Genomic DNA, 18,221 nt, shown 5'->3' with positions numbered 1-18,221 from the left:
TGGGACTAAATCATCACATTCCATGCAAGTTAGGGTACTTGGGGTGCTTTTACCTCTAACTTCAGCCATCGCACGGCAGGCGAGGTGGGGGTTTGCCGATAGTCGGTTTCCTTAACTGCGGTCCCACTTGTAAGTCCAACTCCAACGCACGACCCCAAACGGACCTCCATTTTGCACGAACTCCAACGATAATTTTGACTAGAAAAGCAAGACCAAAGAAAACAAGAACCACAAGAATACATTTTACTACTCCTGTAAGTTGGATTAGTGCCTTCTCGATGCATTCATTGTTGATCTGCGGAGGCTCGATCTTGCGTGCTTCTTTCTTCTTCGAGTGTAAAGAAGTAGACATTGCTTCCTCGCATCTAGTCTCATGTCTAGCCTCTATTCTAGTAGGAGTATCAACAAGTGCAATAATCTCATCTCTAGCCTCTGTGCTAGCTAAAAGTAATAGAACATCTACTAAATTGCGCTCTATCAATATATGGATGTACTCTTCTTCCCAATACAAAAACTTGCATCCATTCTACTCCCGCCGTTGCACAATACATGCCTTCTATTTGTCAAAATATATATGTATCTAGACATGTCTTAGTATATAGGTACATCCATTTTTGGACAAATGGAAGTCAAGTATTTTGGAACGGAGGGAGTACACAATAATTTTTTTAATTTAGCACAACTAGTCTAATCCGAGAGTAGAACCGAAGATTTGGTCGAGTTCTTCCTCCTTTTGCTGACACGTGGGACATCCAGCATCCAGGTCGTGTCATGAAAGAAAATAGGGTGGTAGTTGAAGCCACGAGATGTGCATCTTGGGTTAAACTGTAAATAGAATCTTACTACTCTTGAGTAACTCCAAAAGCGGCCACTGAAGATTTTTATTGGATTTGTTTTTCATCACCAGCACGTCGAGGTGAAAGATGTGTAGGTTCAGTGGGTCCTCTTGCATTTTCACTGACATGTGGGGCCGCATGTGAGCAAACAGATGATGGGCTCCGCGCGTCCGCTGGCTGGCTGAGAAGAGAGATAGAGGAGAGCTGAGCATGGACTGCAGGAAATTTGTTCTACGTACCTCGATATAGGCTCGATATAGTGGCGTGGCATGGGCCATAACTAGCATTCACGTCTAGCAGTACGGCACACACCACCCACACGAGTCCCATCCGACACCAATTTTCTTGGAGTCCATGCTACAACCATCTCTTCTCCCTCCTGTTTTCTCAGCCATCGCACGGTGGGCGGGGTGGGGGTTTGCCGATAGTCGGTTTGCTCAACTGCGGTCCCACTTGTAAGTGAAAATGCAACAGCGCGTGCATTTCCGCTTGAGCGGCGTGCCGGACCAATCGTGTGGGGGTGCGTCGCGAACATGGCAGGCTTTTCCTTTTGAACTCGTAACTTGTAAAATTTGGTTCTGCTCCATGGCGCAACCGATAGATAGAAAATAACGATTTTGCCTAGAGTAATGGGAAGTTTGGTTCTGGCGTCATTCATGCATGGAGTACGTACGAAAATTATGAAGTTGATGCGAAAGGTAAGATAATTACTGTAGTATCATATACTACTACATGGATTTGACGGAAAGATAAAAATACATACGGATCCATCAACGTTCAACGACATCCTCACGCCCTAGTGCGCCGGGTCACCAACCGACGTGTGAGGAGCAGCGGCGTTGGCGGCGAGCTCAACGTGCTTCTGAACAGTGCCGTCCAAGGTTGCCCTGCGCTCCAAGAAGGCCAGCGTCCTATCGTCGTCCTCTTGCATGTAGTAGTCCTTGTGGATGATTTGCGCGTAGACGTGGGTGATTATGTTGATGGTGTCTTGCTGCGCCAGGCGCTACGCGGCAAGCGCGACCTCGAGGTGGACATTCTCCGGTGCGACGGCGGGCAGTCGCAAGGCCACCAGTGCATCGAAGAGGTTGTTACCATAGTGGCCGTTGAGGGTGGCGGGCATCGCAGAGCCTGGGCGCGTCGGCTGGAGGCTTACGTCAAAGTCGCCCGCAAGCTTCTTGACGACGGTGAACTTGTCGAGGAAACCGACGAGGACCTCGTCAAACAAGGAGACGAAGCTGTCGTCCAAGCGGCCCCTCGCCCTGGCGGCCTCAAGCAATACTACCTGGAGATGTTCCTCAGTGTCGGGCCGCAGGCCGGCGTCGTGGACCATCTGGCACAGCCGGCTCATGCTCACGCTCATCGCCTCCATGGGTCTAGCGTAGCTTCTAGTCAACTGATCTTGTGATTCGAGTGATCACTCAGCCCTTGGTTAGCGTGCATAGGTGCGTAGGATTTCGTACTACTCCTCGGCCCTCTACTGCACCTGCCTTTGGCTGTATGATAGGTGGGCCAGCCACCCCCTGGGGCCACGTGTCATTCACCCAAAGGCAGTTGCCGTAAGTCAATGAAGCTGCGTCCCCCTCCGTGCCGGTGCAGTATAGTCATCTCACCGGACCTCTAGTTGGGGCCAAATGAGAGAAGTTTGATGTTTACTAGTTTATTGGTCCCCTTTGCATTTTGTGCCAAGTTTTGGCCTTTGATTTAACTAATAAAATGTTAATGCATGTAAACAAAAATGTTGTGTAAGTCACCTTACAAAAACCAAATAATCCCAAAATACTTAGGCATGGTGCATTAACTCCCTCCTTGTTTCTTATTTCGTGACATATCAACCAATGAGAGATGTGGGCCGTGCATGCTTTCAATGACTTGATACTACCAAACATGACATGCAGTGTTTAGTTCATTGCATGTAATCCTATTAGTTCTCTAGTTAGGAGTAGCAAAAAAACATTAAGTTCTCTCGCTGATAGGAATAAAACACCATGTATTTATTTACAGAGGGAGTAGTACATTTTTGGTGACATGCATTACTAGATATTGCTAGTCAAATACTAAAATCCAGATGGACATGGTAGTACTCCTAAATCCAGATGGTGGTGCTACTAGTACTAGTAGTAGTACTACCAATGTAGGAGTAGTAGTAGGAGTACTAGCACTGTACTATCCGTTGGTCAAATTATTACGTGCTGCTCCTCACAGTGAAGTGAAAAGACCCTGCACCGGACATGACACCTGAGTATAGGCGCCGTGTTCGGCATACCATAGTCAGCCTCACTGTCTGCAGTCACTATCATCATGGCTGTAGAGCTAGCCTTCTTACAACTATCCCTGTTCGACATAATTTCCCGTGCGTAGATGCCCGTGCATTGCACGGAACACCAAGATTGGGGGTGGACGGCTCTGGCAGCGGCCATCGCGCCAGATTTTTCCACGGCCTTCTACTCCTAGATGTGGTGGGGAGGAGATGAGGCTGATTGTGAGAGACAAGGAGTTTTTTGTAAATAGGGAACAAGTGCGGGCATCTTTTTACAAAAATGGAGAAGCTTGGTTTGTATGCGTCAGATCAAGATTCGACGGCTATTGGTGAAAGATGGGAGGCACAACATCATCACCAACTCAGGACTTGTTTGATTCGCAGGATTTTGAAAACGCAGGAATAGGACATGGCAATATTACAAGTTTCAAACTGATATTACAAATGTTAGGAGTAGTGCTGCTCCTACGAAGAGGGAATTACTAGGAAGTTTACGTAAGAACTTTCATTACTTTAGGTGGATGCAACATTATCGTACAAACTAAAATCCACCGCCCTGACAAGTCACTAATGGGTAAATAAGTTTTCGAGTCTCTGGCCACTTGATGTTTCAAAAACAAATTCAGCTTCTACGGAGAAATGAGCTCCACAGTGTACCCGCGCGGGTGTGGCTGGGCACGAAGCGTGAGTACATGCATGGTGCACCTATTATCTTCTTGTATACGTACACCACCTACGTGGGGTTGTGTGAGAGAGATACAAACCTAGAGAGATATAGTGTGTGGGTTCTTGAGAGTTTTTTTGTGGGGGGGGGGGGGTCAATCAAAAAATTTAACATATGCAATGTGTGTGAAATAGAGTCCTGGATATAACATATATATAGAGGGGGCGATCCACGAGAAGAGAGTGGAGGTATCATCGGCTTAAGGTGTCCATAAAATCGAAGAGAGGGATGATGTGTGTGTGTGTGTGCGCGCGATCGATAAAGAGTGCCATCGAATTTGTGTGTGCCCACGTCAAAGATATAGAGTGGCTGGCCTACTGGAATGTGAGATGGGACATGTGTACTTTGTCTCTGTGGCATGGATACCTACCTGCAGCGCTCGACTATCAGTGTGTGGTGGGGGAAGAGGGAGGCCCAATTAACTATAGAGGTACAATGGCTGGTATATGTGTGGAGGAGGAGAGAGGCCTACCTCATGTATTAAGGAGATCGATCTGCCTCATGTATTAAGGGAGATTGATCGGCATCCATGCATATGTGCAGGAGATGAATAAGGTTGGGAGAGAGATAGAGCTAGAGTGTTGGAGGGGGTGGTAGTGGAGTTGCTTCTAACAAATGGTGGGATAGGCTTGCTAGACAAACGGAGGGCACACCCGCAATATCAATAAGAGAGGAGATGGCTGCTTGTTGTCTGTGCACGTGCGTGTGAGAGACGGGTCAGGAGGCATGCACGAATGATGAGGGGGGACGATGTGGCTGTGGTAAGAAGATGTAACTACATAGGAAGATCAATCGCCCTTTGTAAGAGAAAGGAGAGACATAACTTGTGAGGTACGTCGATCCATGGGGCGGTAGTTAAAGTCGATCTAGGTATATGTTGGGAGATCGATCGGTATACATGCATGTGTGTGTTAGAAGAAAATGAGGCACGAGGAGAAGGATAGAGATAGAGGGATGCATGTAGGAGGTGGTACGAGAGGCATACCATATCGAGGGGGAGGAGTGTGCGAGTACGAGAACGATGAAAAGAGTGGTGGGAGTGAGGCATGGACGGTGACAAGAGAAGAGGGGAAGCTTTTGTTTGTGCTAGGCGCACCTGGCTAGAGAGGCATATCGATCGATGTGTGCCGTAAAGAAGGAGCTGGGGGGCCTACACACACCGTGGGTGAACTACCTAAAGTGAAAAGACGAATTTGCGCGATGGAGCTAGAGAATGCTGAGGGAGGGTGAGAGGGATGCGGGCGTGTGCATGCACAAGAGAAAGTTAGCGCTAGCTACAAAGATAAGAGGGTTGTGTGGGTGTAAAAGACGAATAGAGATCATATATACTTCATTATAAAAAGCGAATTCAGATATTTGAAGAATTTATCATAGTGTTTCAAACCGACGGATGTGTGAATATATATAACGGTGATACACATGGTGTGGTTATGAACATGGTATACTACATTTAATATATTTTATCTCTAGTCTTATAAAAACGGAGTTGTTGATGATGGTGTGCCTGCCATCCTGCATTATAGGCCGTCTGATTTATATCTGGCAGATAGCAAGGAAACTATGATGGTTGAAGTTGGCAACAATCATGATTGTAGATTCTTATTGAAATAGAGAAACGAATTCAAATTTAATATATATAACGGTGAATATATATAACGGTGATACACATGGTGTGGTTATGAACATGGTATACTACATTTAATATATTTTATCTCTAGTCTTATAAAAACGGAGTTGTTGATGATGGTGTGCCTGCCATCCTGCATTATAGGCCGTCTGATTTATATCTGGCAGATAGCAAGGAAACTATGATGGTTGAAGTTGGCAACAATCATGATTGTAGATTCTTATTGAAATAGAGAAACGAATTCAAATTTAGTTCGAATTGCAGCGGTAGTATAGACATTTGGAATGCACTAAAATGTTGGTATGAGTAGGTTACATGCATTATACAGCAAGCGAAAAAATTTAATCGGACATAACATGGATTCATACTCCCTCCTTCCATCTATATAGGGTGTAATGAGATTTTTAAGACCGCCTTTGACTATTGACAAGATTAATAGTACATGACATGCACAATGTGAAAATTATATCATTGAAATAACCTTTCACAGACGAATTTAACGGTGTACTTTGTGTAAGTTGCATGTCATATATCATTGCTCTAATATTTGGTCAAAGTTAGCATCGAAAAACGCATTAGGCCCTATATAGATGGAAGGAGGGAGTAGCTTTGAATAGCATTTGTATAGTAAAACGGGGCAAGACTCTCTCTTTGTGTGGTGTGAATAGTTTTATTTTTTTCGTTTTCTTTTTGGTTGAGGGAAGTGCGAATTGATTTGGTACGTACAAGTACAATATTATTACACGTTAGGCTTGCCCCTAAAATTCAACCCGCGTCTTGTTATATCCCGAAAATTCAGATATCGTGCTCCCAAAACTAGCGCCTTCACAACCTGCGCCTTGCTATCCCGAAATTACAACGCGCGCGAAAACTCCCTCTAGCTGCCAAATCCCGACACGCGAAATCCCCCTTCTAACCCCGAGCCGAAAGGGCCGCTAGTTCAAATCGGTGGGGGGTACTTTTGTAACACACCCTACATTTTGGACAAGCGCGTTCCTAAGTCATGCTTCGCCTCCTCCCATCGCCCCCTTTTCGCCATTCGAAATCCCAGGCCGCCATAACCTCTCCGCTCCAGCCGTGAAACCCCACCCTCTTCCGTCCGCCACGTCACCACTGCCCAGCCGAAGCCTCTTCCCCGACGACGTCGTCCACCGCAACAGCTCGACGTCCCTCGTCCACCTCCCCGGATGAGGATCCGTCGTCCATCTCGCCGTCCCGCCGGTTCAGCCGCCCCGTCCTCCACCTCCAAGGAGCTGCTCCAACGATCGCCTCGTCTATCGCGGCTTCTCCATCCCCACAACGCCGCCTTAACCTGCTCCACCGGAACCGCATCATCCTCACCGACTCCTCGGACGAAGCCGAGGCCTACTTGGCGCCACCAAAGAGGTTGTACACTCATCACATCGCACCTTCTCCTTAACTCGACCTCCCGGCGCCGACTGTGCTCCATCCCGCACCCCCATGGAGCGGCTACCTTGAAGCCGGCGCCACGGGCGACATCTCCACGGCGGCTCTCCCCCAGTGCGAGGCCCCTTCGGCGGCGGCGTCCATACCAGCCGGATCTGCTGCTGCTGCTCCGCCTCTCGCTCGATCGCTCGCTCGCCCAGTTGCTACTGCTTCTCTCCCCCTCACTTGTGCTGCTGCTCTGCTCCGATTAAGCCACACTTCAGTCGACTGAATCGACTTTTGGGTCAGTCGATTTTCAGGGGTTGGGGGGGGGGGCTCGCCGGAGTTAAGGAAGAACCACCCGCAGCGGGGACGGGGGCTCGCCGGAGAGGTACCCCACTATCTATCTTAGGGTTCAGGGTGGGGGGGGGGCTAGAGGGCTGGCCGGGGTGGCAGTGGCGAGTTGTTTTGGGGCGGCGAGGCGGCGCTGGGGCCGGCGGTTTGGCCGGTGGTGGCTGGCGGCTCAGGGGGGGTGCAGGTTGAAGATGAACTGCAGGCCCTCCCTAAACTACATGTCAAGTGCCTCTGTGCTACCATTGCGTTCAGTTTCGACAGTAGCATTCAGATTCCACAGTAAATTTTAGTTTTGACAGTTAAGTTCAGAGTCAACAGTTTTTACCTCATCTGTTGTAGTCAGGTGGTTTTTGGTGATGTTAATTTTACATCATCTATTGGAGATGCTATTAGAATCCCACTTGAGATTGACGATGTCTGTCTTGTGCTGCTTCAGCCTTGACGTCATACGGCTCACCGGAGCTGCTCCAACAACAAAACGATCCATCACAACAGAGCAGTGCCCTGGACACCGTCTACAGATTCCTCAGATCATCCTCCACACCTCCGACAGCCACTTCTGCCTCAACTACTTCAGCGACCAACCCAATGATGCTGAGGTTGACACGGCTACGGCAAAGAGGTTGTACACTTGTTGCATCACTTATTACTATACATTCGCGTCGATCCATTAGGGCTATTTTGGTTCAACAGAAAAACATCGATCCACTGGTTGTTACCATTACTCTAAATTTCTGCATGCTCTTCTTACATAATCTCACCATATTTTTTTCGTATGCATGTCAGATATTGTACACAGTCATGCTGAACATGTAGAGAAAAAGAGAAGAGTTTTGCGCGGCAATACAATGTCATGTAGACATCGCACCATGGTGGGTTCAATGGCAAACCCTCCCCACCCCTCTCCAGATTGTAATCCAGAGGAAGATATCTGTTCTGAGGCAGACTCGGACGCTGCTGACCACTCCTATTTACCCCCCAAGGTGTTTGCTCTACCTTGGCATGATGATGTTAGTCATATCATGCATAAGTTGCCTTGCAGTGCCTACTTTTGACATCATATATGTCATCTGCTTAGTTTACACATGTTCTATAATGCCACCTATTTAGTTTCTATATCATATATGGGAATTATGCAGTTTCATGTCTTTTAGCCAGCCATAATATATGTGAAATGTGCAATGCCATCCTATTTAACCAGGCATCATATATTTGAATGATATCTTGCCCATCCTTTTCTTCATTACATTCCATTTGTCGACAATGTTTGTACATTAAACTACTCTTCCTGTGAATCAGCCATTTGGTTGGGAGATGGAAAATCTGGAGTGAAAACAAGGCCTTCAGAGCAGACAGTGCTACCTGTCGAAGCAGATCTCTTGTTGGGTCCCGATAGCTCCTCAGAGATGGATTCAGAGATAGATGACCAGTCCTATTCCCCCACTGAGGTGTATGCTCTAACTTGGCACGGTTATACTGCTCATATCATGCATACGGTGTCTTGCATTGCATAGTTTAGACATCATATACACAATATTCAACACCATGTTCTTAGTTTAGACATCATATAGAATGCCCTCTGTTTAACATATAAATCACATATGTGAATTAAATGATGCGATCCTGATTACTTAGATAACATGTAGGTGAATTATGTCATGCGATCCTGTTTAGTTATTCATCATATCTTTGAATTATGTTATGCTATGCTATCCAGTTTAGATAGACATCATATATATGTGAAATTATGTCATGCTATCCGTTTTAGTTAAATAATATACATGTTAACTATTTCATGCTCTCTTTTTTCCACACTATCTATTGCATCTATCTCTCATACAATGTCTGTACATTCAACTATGTTTCCTGTTTATCAGCCATTTGAATTGGAGCGGGTGATGCCAGTATCTAGCGGACTAAAAACACGGTCTTCAAATAAAACAGTGCTACCTCTTGGTGGAGATAGCACCCCGGTTGTACATGCACAAGAACCAGCCCTACCACACATAACCCAAACTCTCGTAGATTGTACCCCTACTACGATGGACAAAGAACCAACTTCACCCAATCTAACCCCAACCCCAGCCGATAGTAACCCAGTTCCTGTTGACACAGCACCATCTCCACCACAGAGCGCCCAAACAAGAGCAGTTAGTAAGGTAGCTCCAGTGCCCAAAGGGCCAGTACTATCACAGCGAACCCCAACTCCACCAGTTAGTACGCCTATTCCCGTGGAGGAAGCACAACCAGCTAGTCGTAGTTTAGCATCTATCGCATTTGATGTTGTTAAATCGTATGTGCGTATCTTCCCATCTTGGAAGTATTATACTGAAGATGAAGGAAAATGCCAGTTGCAGGTGTTTGTCCAGGAGTTATGTGTAAGTAATGTTATTCATGGCAATTACTTTGCTTCGTCCCATACATCCTACCTCCATGATGGTTATAATACGACAAATTTTCCCATTTTTCTCTATAGAGAAGGACCGATTTGGAAACTTAGGATGAGGTAACCTGTGCTAATACCTCTGCTATCTTCAAGAATGCTTGGTGGCAGTATCGGAAGTACCTGAAGAAAATGTACTTCACCGGCAAAGAAACTCATCAAATTCCCTTACGTTCTCCTGAGACACATTTACTGGACGATGACTGGGAACGCCTTGTTCTGTACTGGTCCCGAACCAAGAATGGGGTAAGGTCTATGAGCTCATTTTCTATTTTAAAGTATTATATTCTTGCGTCTTACTGTACTCTGGTCATGTAGAACAAGTGCCTAAACCTTAAGAACAACTGTTCTAATTTAAGATTCCATTGCTACCATAGGACATAGATATATGTTTGTTTGATGATTTTATTATGTACTTGTACTTGGCAATAGAAGACTTGGTAGTTTAATCCTGTCCACCTTACTAATGAACTGGTTCACCAAAATGAGTTTCATATACTAGTACATGCTAAACTTGTTATGTGTCTGCTTGTTTCTTCTTTTAGAATGCTGACAGAATATTGGGGAAGAGTGCCTTATTAAGCAACGGTAAAGGAAGTAATGCAGATAAGGTTCAGGATAGTGACACATCCTGTCTTGGTTTAGTGTTGGAGTTACCGGCCACTACCGCTTGCACACGCTATTCAAACTCACTATCTGAATCAGTTCGGTTTCTTGAGTCTCAACTACAAGCTGAAAGACATCGATCAGCTGTGCTGCGACAAGAAGTGGAAGGACCGCGGAAGTCCCTGGAGCATTCCGATGCATACTTTCTGGTGCAACAGCAAGCATTGGAGGATTTTAGCGCCAAACAGGACAAAGCTAATCAGCTTGCCAAGCTTATTGCCAGCATGGTGGATACCCAGGATAACGTTTCTTGAGCTCTTCTGAAGTTGTTTCAGTTATGCTCTTGTTTTGCTGCCACGTTTATTTGCACTGGTGGCCGATTTTGACGGCCAGTGTATATGATATGCTGCTTTGTTCCCTATATTTGCACTGGTGGCGAACTTTGATGCCCAGTGGATGTAATATGTGTAATAGCTGTGATAGCCTAGCGTTAGTTGCTTGCTTATTTATTTCCTTGTTGTCTTGTTTATTTGTTTGCTTGTAGTCATTGCAGTTCTTTTTCCGCAGTTAACTAGTGGCTGCAATAACCTATTTTTTAAAATTAGGCCACAATAACCATGGGCTAATATTTACTGTAGTGACACTGGGCCTCCTACGGGCCGTAGAAACCGTGGGCCTTCTACGGGCCGTAGAAACAGTAGGCCTTCTACGGGCCGTAGAAACAGTAGGCCTTCTACGGGCCGTAGAAACAATGGGCCTTCTATGAGTCGTATCATCAATGGGCCTTATACGGGCCGTATGATCGATTGGCCAAACATGGGCCAATAACAGGCCGCATTATGGCCGTAAACGGGCTAGAGTTGGAATCCTCCGTTCATGGGCCGACTGTAACGGGCCATCATTAATAGGTCGTATTTGATGACGCTATGAAAATGGCCCAACGTATTAACGGACCACAAACGGGCTGACTATAACCACAGGCTGAATTTGGCCCACAAGAAGAAAATGACAGTAACGGGCCGTAAGTAAATGAATGCTGGAAATGAGCCCAAGAATAAATGGGCTCTGAGAAGGCCGAAAGATAACATGGGCTGGAAACGGCCCAGCGGAATAACGGGCTGTTAATGGGTATAAAGTGATACACTGTTCATTACGGGCCAGTTTCACCACAGGCCGTTAATGGGTGTAAAGTGATACACTGTTCATTACGGGCCAGTTTCACCACGGGCCGTTAATAGGCCAAGAGTTACATAGGGCCTCATATGGGCCGAAAGACGTCATGGGCCATACATGGGCCAGAAGTGAAAACGGGTTGGAATCATATTGGATGGCCTAGATGATGCTACTGGGCCTAATTCGGATAGGGCGTAACGGGCCTTGGGTTAGCGGGCTGTAAATGGGCTATATGCGAACAGGCTGTTAACAGGCTTTACATGGGCCGGCCCGCCACCTTTTGACCAAGTCAAATGGGCCGGCCTTTTCATAGGAATGGGCCTCTGTTGGGCCGTGCCACGTGTCGATGTATCATAGGCGCCTATCTGACCCACTGACGAGCTGACACGTGTTTCGTCCGGCCAATAAGAATTTTACACGTGGAAATTTCCCATTGGTCGGGGCTGTTAACGGGTTATCGGATCCAAAACCCGACTCGATAGCTTAACGACGTTCCGTTACGGTGGATGCCATGTGTCGGTCACCCTTGACGAAAGCACTTCTGTGACGCGCGATTTATCGTCATGGAAGTGGACACTTCCGTGATGATAATTTTGGTAATGTCATGGAACACTTCTACGACAGCACAGGTATGACTATCTTGATTCTATCATAAATTTGTCATGGATGTACATGCATGACAAAAAAGCGACCTACTATGACAAACACGTATCATCACGTAAGTGTATTTTTTTGTAGTGTGTATCACCATCTCTTCGCCTGACTAGTGCACCTATACAATTTACCATTGTATTGGGTGTGCTGGGGACACAAGAGAATCTTTGTTATTTGGTTGCAGGGTTGCTTGAGAGAGACCATCTTCATCCTACGCCTCCCATGGATTGATAAACCTTAGGTCATACACTTGAGGGAAATTTGCTACTATCCTACAAACCTCTACACTTGGAGGCCCAACAACGTCTACAAGAAGAAGGTTGTATAGTAGACATCAAGCTCTTTTCTGGCGCCGTTGCCGGGGAGGTTAGCGCTTGAAGGTATATCTTTAGTTCTTGCAATCGAATCTTTTTGTTTCTTGTTTTATCACTAGTTTAGTCTATAAAAGAAAACTACAAAAAAATGGAATTGAGGGTACCTCATATGCTTCATCTTTTTAATATCTTTCGTGAAAGCAAGGATTCCGATAATTGTGCCAAAATGCTAGAAGAAGAAAATGCATTAAAATGTTTGGCACTAAATCTTTGAATGATGAGCATGATTGCAATGTTTTTAGTATTAATTCCTTGAATATCCATGATGCTAATGATATGCAAAGCCACAAGCTTGGGGATGCTATGTTTGATGAAGATGATATTTTTAGTCCCCCAAGTTTTGATGAGAAAATATATTATGATGATAGCATGCCTCCTATTTATGATGATTGTATTGATGAAAGTGGGTTTGGAAGAGTGTCAACTTTGGGAAGTAATGATCCCACTATTTTAGAGGGTGTTGAATCTTATTGTGATAATTATGAAAGTGGATTTGGAGAGGTCATGACTTTATTTAGTGATGAATCCACTATTTTGGAAGAGGTTCCAATTGATTATGAGAACAAAGTTGCTATCTATGATGATTATTGTGGTGACATGTATGCTATAAAGATTAATGATAACCATGAAACTTGTCATCATGATTTTAATTCTCAATTGGATTATGCCTCACATAATAGTTATTTTGTCGAGTTTGCTCCCACTACTATTCATGAGAAGAAATTTGCTTATGTGGAGAGTAATAAAAATTCTATGGTTGTGCATCATTTAAATAATGCTTTATGTGATAGTTATATTGTTGAATTCATTCATGATGCTACTGAAAATTATTACGAGGGAGGAATATATGCATGTAGGAATTGCAATAATATCAAGTTTCCTCTCTATGTGTTAAAAGTTTTGAAGTTATGCTTGTTTTGCCTTCCTATGCTAGTTGATTATTGTTCCCATAAGTTGTTTGCTCACAAAATCTCTATGCATAGTAAGTGGGTTAGAATTAAATGTGCTAGTCATATTCTTCATGATGCTCTCTTTATGTTACAATTCTTATCTTTTATGTGAGCATCATTGAAATCATCATGCCTAGATAGGGGCGTTAAACGATAGCGCTTGTTGGGAGGCAACCCAACTTTATTTTCGATATTTGATTTTTGCTCCTGTTTAGTAATAAATAATTCATCTAGTCTCTTCTTAGATGTGGTTTTATGTTTTTAATTAGTGTTTGTGCCAAGTAGAACCTTTGGGAAGACTTGGGGAAGTCTTTACGATCTTGCTGTAAAAAACAGAAACTTTAGCGCTCACGAGTTTTGCTGCCATTTTTTACTGGAGAGTGCGATTAGGTTGATTATTTTTGAAGATGATTAATATACAAATTCCTCACCTCCAGAAGTTTATGTTAGAATTTTTGGGTTCCAGAAGTATACGTTTGATCCAGATTACTATAGACTGTTCTGTTTTTGACAGATTCTATTTTCTATGTGTCGTTTGCTTATTTTGATGGATCTATGAGTAGTATCGGAGGGTATGAACCATAGATGAGTTGGAATAAAGTAGATATTACACCAATATGAATTTAGAATGAGTTCACAACAGTAACTAAGTGGTGATTTATTTTCTTATACTAACAAAGCTTACGAGTTTTCTGTTAAGTTTTGTGTTGTGAAGTTTTCAAGTTTTGGGTAAAGATTCGATGGACTACGGAATAAGGAGTGGCAAGAGCCTAAGCTTGGGGATGACCAAGGCACCCCAAGGTAATATTCAAGGACAACAAAGAGCCTAAGCTTGGGGATGCCTCGGATGACATCCCCTCTTTCGTCTTCGTCTATCGATAACTTTACTTGGAGCTATATTTTTATTCACTACGTGATATGTGTTTTGCTTGGAGCTTCATTTTATTTTCTTTTGTTTTACTTGCTGTTTGAATAAAATACCAAGATCTGAAATTCTTAAATGTTAGAGAGTCTTCAGGTAGTTGCATAATTATTCGACTACTCATTGATCTTCACTTATATCTTTCAGAGTAGTTTGTCATTTGCTCTAGTACTTCACTTATGTCCTTTTAGAGCACGATGGTGGTTTTATTTTATAGAAATAGATGAACTCTCATGCTTCACTTATATCATTTTGTGAGTCTCTAAACAGCATGGTAGTTTGCTTTGGTTATTAATTTAGTCCTAATATGATGGGCATCCAAGAGGGATATAATAAAAACTTTCATATAAAGTGCATTGAATACTATGAGAAGTTTGATACTTGATGATTGTTTTGAGATATGAGGATGGTAATATTAGAGTCATGCTAGTGAATAGTTGTGAATTTGAGAAATACTTGTGTTAAAGCTTGTGATTCCCGTAGCATGCATGCATGGTGAACTATTATGTGATGAAGTCGGAGCATGATTTATTTATTGATTGTCTTCCTTATGAGTGGTGGTCGGGGACGAGCGATGGTCTTTTCCTACCAATCTACCCCCCTAGGAGCATGCACGTAGAACTTTGTTTTGATAACTAATAGATTTTTGCAATAAGTATGTGAGTTCTTTATGACTAATGTTGAGTCCATGGATTATACGCACTCTCACCCTTCCACCATTGCTAGCCTCTCTAGTACCGCGCAACTTTCGCCGGTACCATAAACCCACCATATACCTTCCTCAAAACAGCCACCATACCTACCTATTATGGCATTTCCATAGCCATTCCGAGATATATTGCCATGCAACTTTCCACCGTTCCGTTATTATGACATGCTTCATCATTGTCATATTGCTATGCATGATCATGTAGTTGACATTGTATTTGTGGCAAAGCCACCGTTCATAATTCTTTCATACATGTCACTCTTGATTCATTGCACATCCCGGTACACCGCCGGAGGCATTCACATAGAGTCATATTTTGTTCTAAGTATCGAGTTGTAATTCTTGAGTTGTAAGTAAATAAAAGTGTGATGATCATCATTATTAGAGCATTGTCCCATGTGAGGAAAGGATGATGGAGACTATGATTCCTCCACAAGTCGGGATGAGACTCCGGACGAAAAATAAAAATAAAAAGAGAAAGAAAAAAGAGGCCATAAAAAAGGAGAAGGCCCCCAAAAAAAAACAAAAATGAAATGAGAGAAAAAGAGAGAAGGGACAATGTTACTATCCTTTTACCACACTTGTGTTTCAAAGTAGCACCATGATCTTCATGATAGAGAGTCTTCTATGTTGTCACTTTCCTATACTAGTGGGAATCTTTCATTATAGAACTTAGCTTGTATATTCCAATGATGGGCTTCCTCAAAATGCCCTAGGTCTTTGTGAGCAAGCAAGTTGGATGCACACCCACTTAGTTTCTTTTGTTGAGCTTTCATACATTTATAGCTCTAGTGCATCGTTGCATGGCAATCCCTACTCCTTGCATTGACATCAATTGATGGGCATCTCCCTAGCCTGTTGATTAGTCGCGTCGATGTGAGACTTTCTCCTTTTTTGTCTTCTCCACCTAACCCACATCATTATATTCTATTCCACCCATAGTGCTATATCCATGGCTCACGCTCATGTATTGCATGAAGATTGAAGAAGTTTGAGAACATCAAAAGTATGAAACAATTGCTTGGCTTGTCATCGGGGTTGTGCATGATTTAAATATTTTGTGTGATGAAGATAGAGCATAGCCAGACTATATGATTTTGTAGGGATAGCTTTCTTTGGCCATGTTATTTTGAGAAGACATGATTACTTTGTTAGTATGCTTGAAGTATTATTATTTTTATGTCAATATTAAAATTTTGCCTTGAATCTTATGGATCTGAATATTCTTGCCACAATAAAGAGAACTACATGGATAAATATGTTAGGTAGCATTCCACATCACAAATTCTGTTTTATAATTTACCTACTCGAGGACGAGCAGGAATTAAGCTTGGGGATGCTGATATGTCTCCAAGGTATCTATAATTTTTGATTGTTCCATGCTATTATATTATCTGTTTTGGATGTTAATGGGCTTTATTTTACACTTCTATATTATTTTTGGGACTAACCTATTAACCGGAGGCCCAACCCAAATTGCTGTTTTCTTGCCTATTTCAGTGTTTTGAAGAAAAGGAATATCAAACGAAGTACAAACGGAATGAAACCTTCGGGAGAGTTATTTTTGGAACGGAAGCAATCAAAAAGACTTGGAGTAGACGTCAGGGAAGCTTCAAGGTGGTCATGAGGCAGGGAGGCGCGCCTGCCCCTTGGGCACGCCCCCACCCTCATGGGCCCCTTGTGGCTCCCCTGACCGACTTCTTTCACACACACATATATATATATATATCCATATACCCTAAAAACATCGGAGAGCATAATAGATCGGGAGTTCCGCTGCTAGAAGCCTCCGTAGCCACTGAAAACCAATCTAGACCCGTTCCGGCACCCTGCCGGAGGGGGGAATCCCTCTCCGGTGGCCATCTTCATCATCCCGGTGCTCTCCATGACGAGGAGGGAGTAGTTCACCCTCGGGGCTGAGGGTATGTACCAGTAGCTATGTGTTTGATCTCTCTCTCTCTCATGTTCTTGAGGTGGTACGATCTTGATGTATCGCGAGCTTTGCTATTATATTTGGATCTTATGATGTTTCTCCCCCTCTACTCTCTTGTAATGGATTGAGTTTTCCCTTTGAAGTTATCTTATCGGATTGAGTCTTTAAGGATTTGAGAACACTTGATGTATGTCTTGCACGTGCTTATCTGTGGTGACAATGGGATATAATGTGATCCACTTGATGTATGTTTTGGTGATCAACTTGCGAGTTCCGTGACCTCGTGAACTTATGCATAGGGGTTGCCACACGTTTTTGTCTTGACTCTCCGGTAGAAACTTTGGGGCACTCTTTGAAGTTCTTTGTGTTGGTTGAATAGATGAATCTGTGATTGTGCGATGCATATCGTATAATCATACCAATAGATACTTGAGGTGACATTGGAGTATCTAGGTGACATTAGGGTTTTGGTTGATCTGTATCTTAAGGTGTTATTCTAGTACGAACTCTATGATAGATCGAACGGAAAGAATAGCTTCATGTTATTTTACTACAGACTCTTGAATAGATCGATCAGAAAGGATAACTTTGAGGTGGTTTCGTACCCTACCATAATCTCTTCGTTTGTTCTCCGCTATTAGTGACATTGGAATGACTCTTTGTTGCATGTTGAGGGATAGTTATATGATCCAATTATGTTATTATTGTTGAGAGAACTTGCACTAGTGAAAGTATGAACCCTAGGCCTTGTTTCAACGCATTGCAATACGGTTTGTGCTCACTTTTATCATTAGTTACCTTGCTGTTTTTATATTTTCAGATTACAAAAACCTATATCTACTATCCATATTACACTTGTATCACCATCTCTTCGCCAAACTAGTGCACCTAGACAATTTACCATTGTATTGGGTGTGTTGGGGACACAAGAGACTCTTTGTTATTTGGTTGCAGGGTTGCTTGAGAGAGACCATCTTCATCCTACGCCTTCCATGGATTGATAAACCTTAGGTCATCCACTTGAGGGAAATTTGCTACTGTCCTACAAACCTCTGCACTTGGAGGCCCAACAACGTCTACAAGAAGAAGGTTGTGTAGTAGACATCACATATGCTTATCCCATGGGGAGTAATGACTTCACATATAAGAAGTACAGGTGGTAAAATTTATTGAATGTTAGCAAACACAACATTGGTCACTTGAACAATTCATGAAAGAATATTGAAGGAAGAGAGATTTCACATATAAATATACTAACTTGGACATCTTCTAT

This window comes from Triticum urartu, chromosome 2A (genome assembly GCF_056163025.1).
Source record: "Triticum urartu cultivar PI428250 chromosome 2A, HENAU_Tu73, whole genome shotgun sequence".
Lineage (NCBI taxonomy): Eukaryota > Viridiplantae > Streptophyta > Magnoliopsida > Poales > Poaceae > Triticum > Triticum urartu.
Note: the sequence above shows the minus strand (reverse complement) of the source record.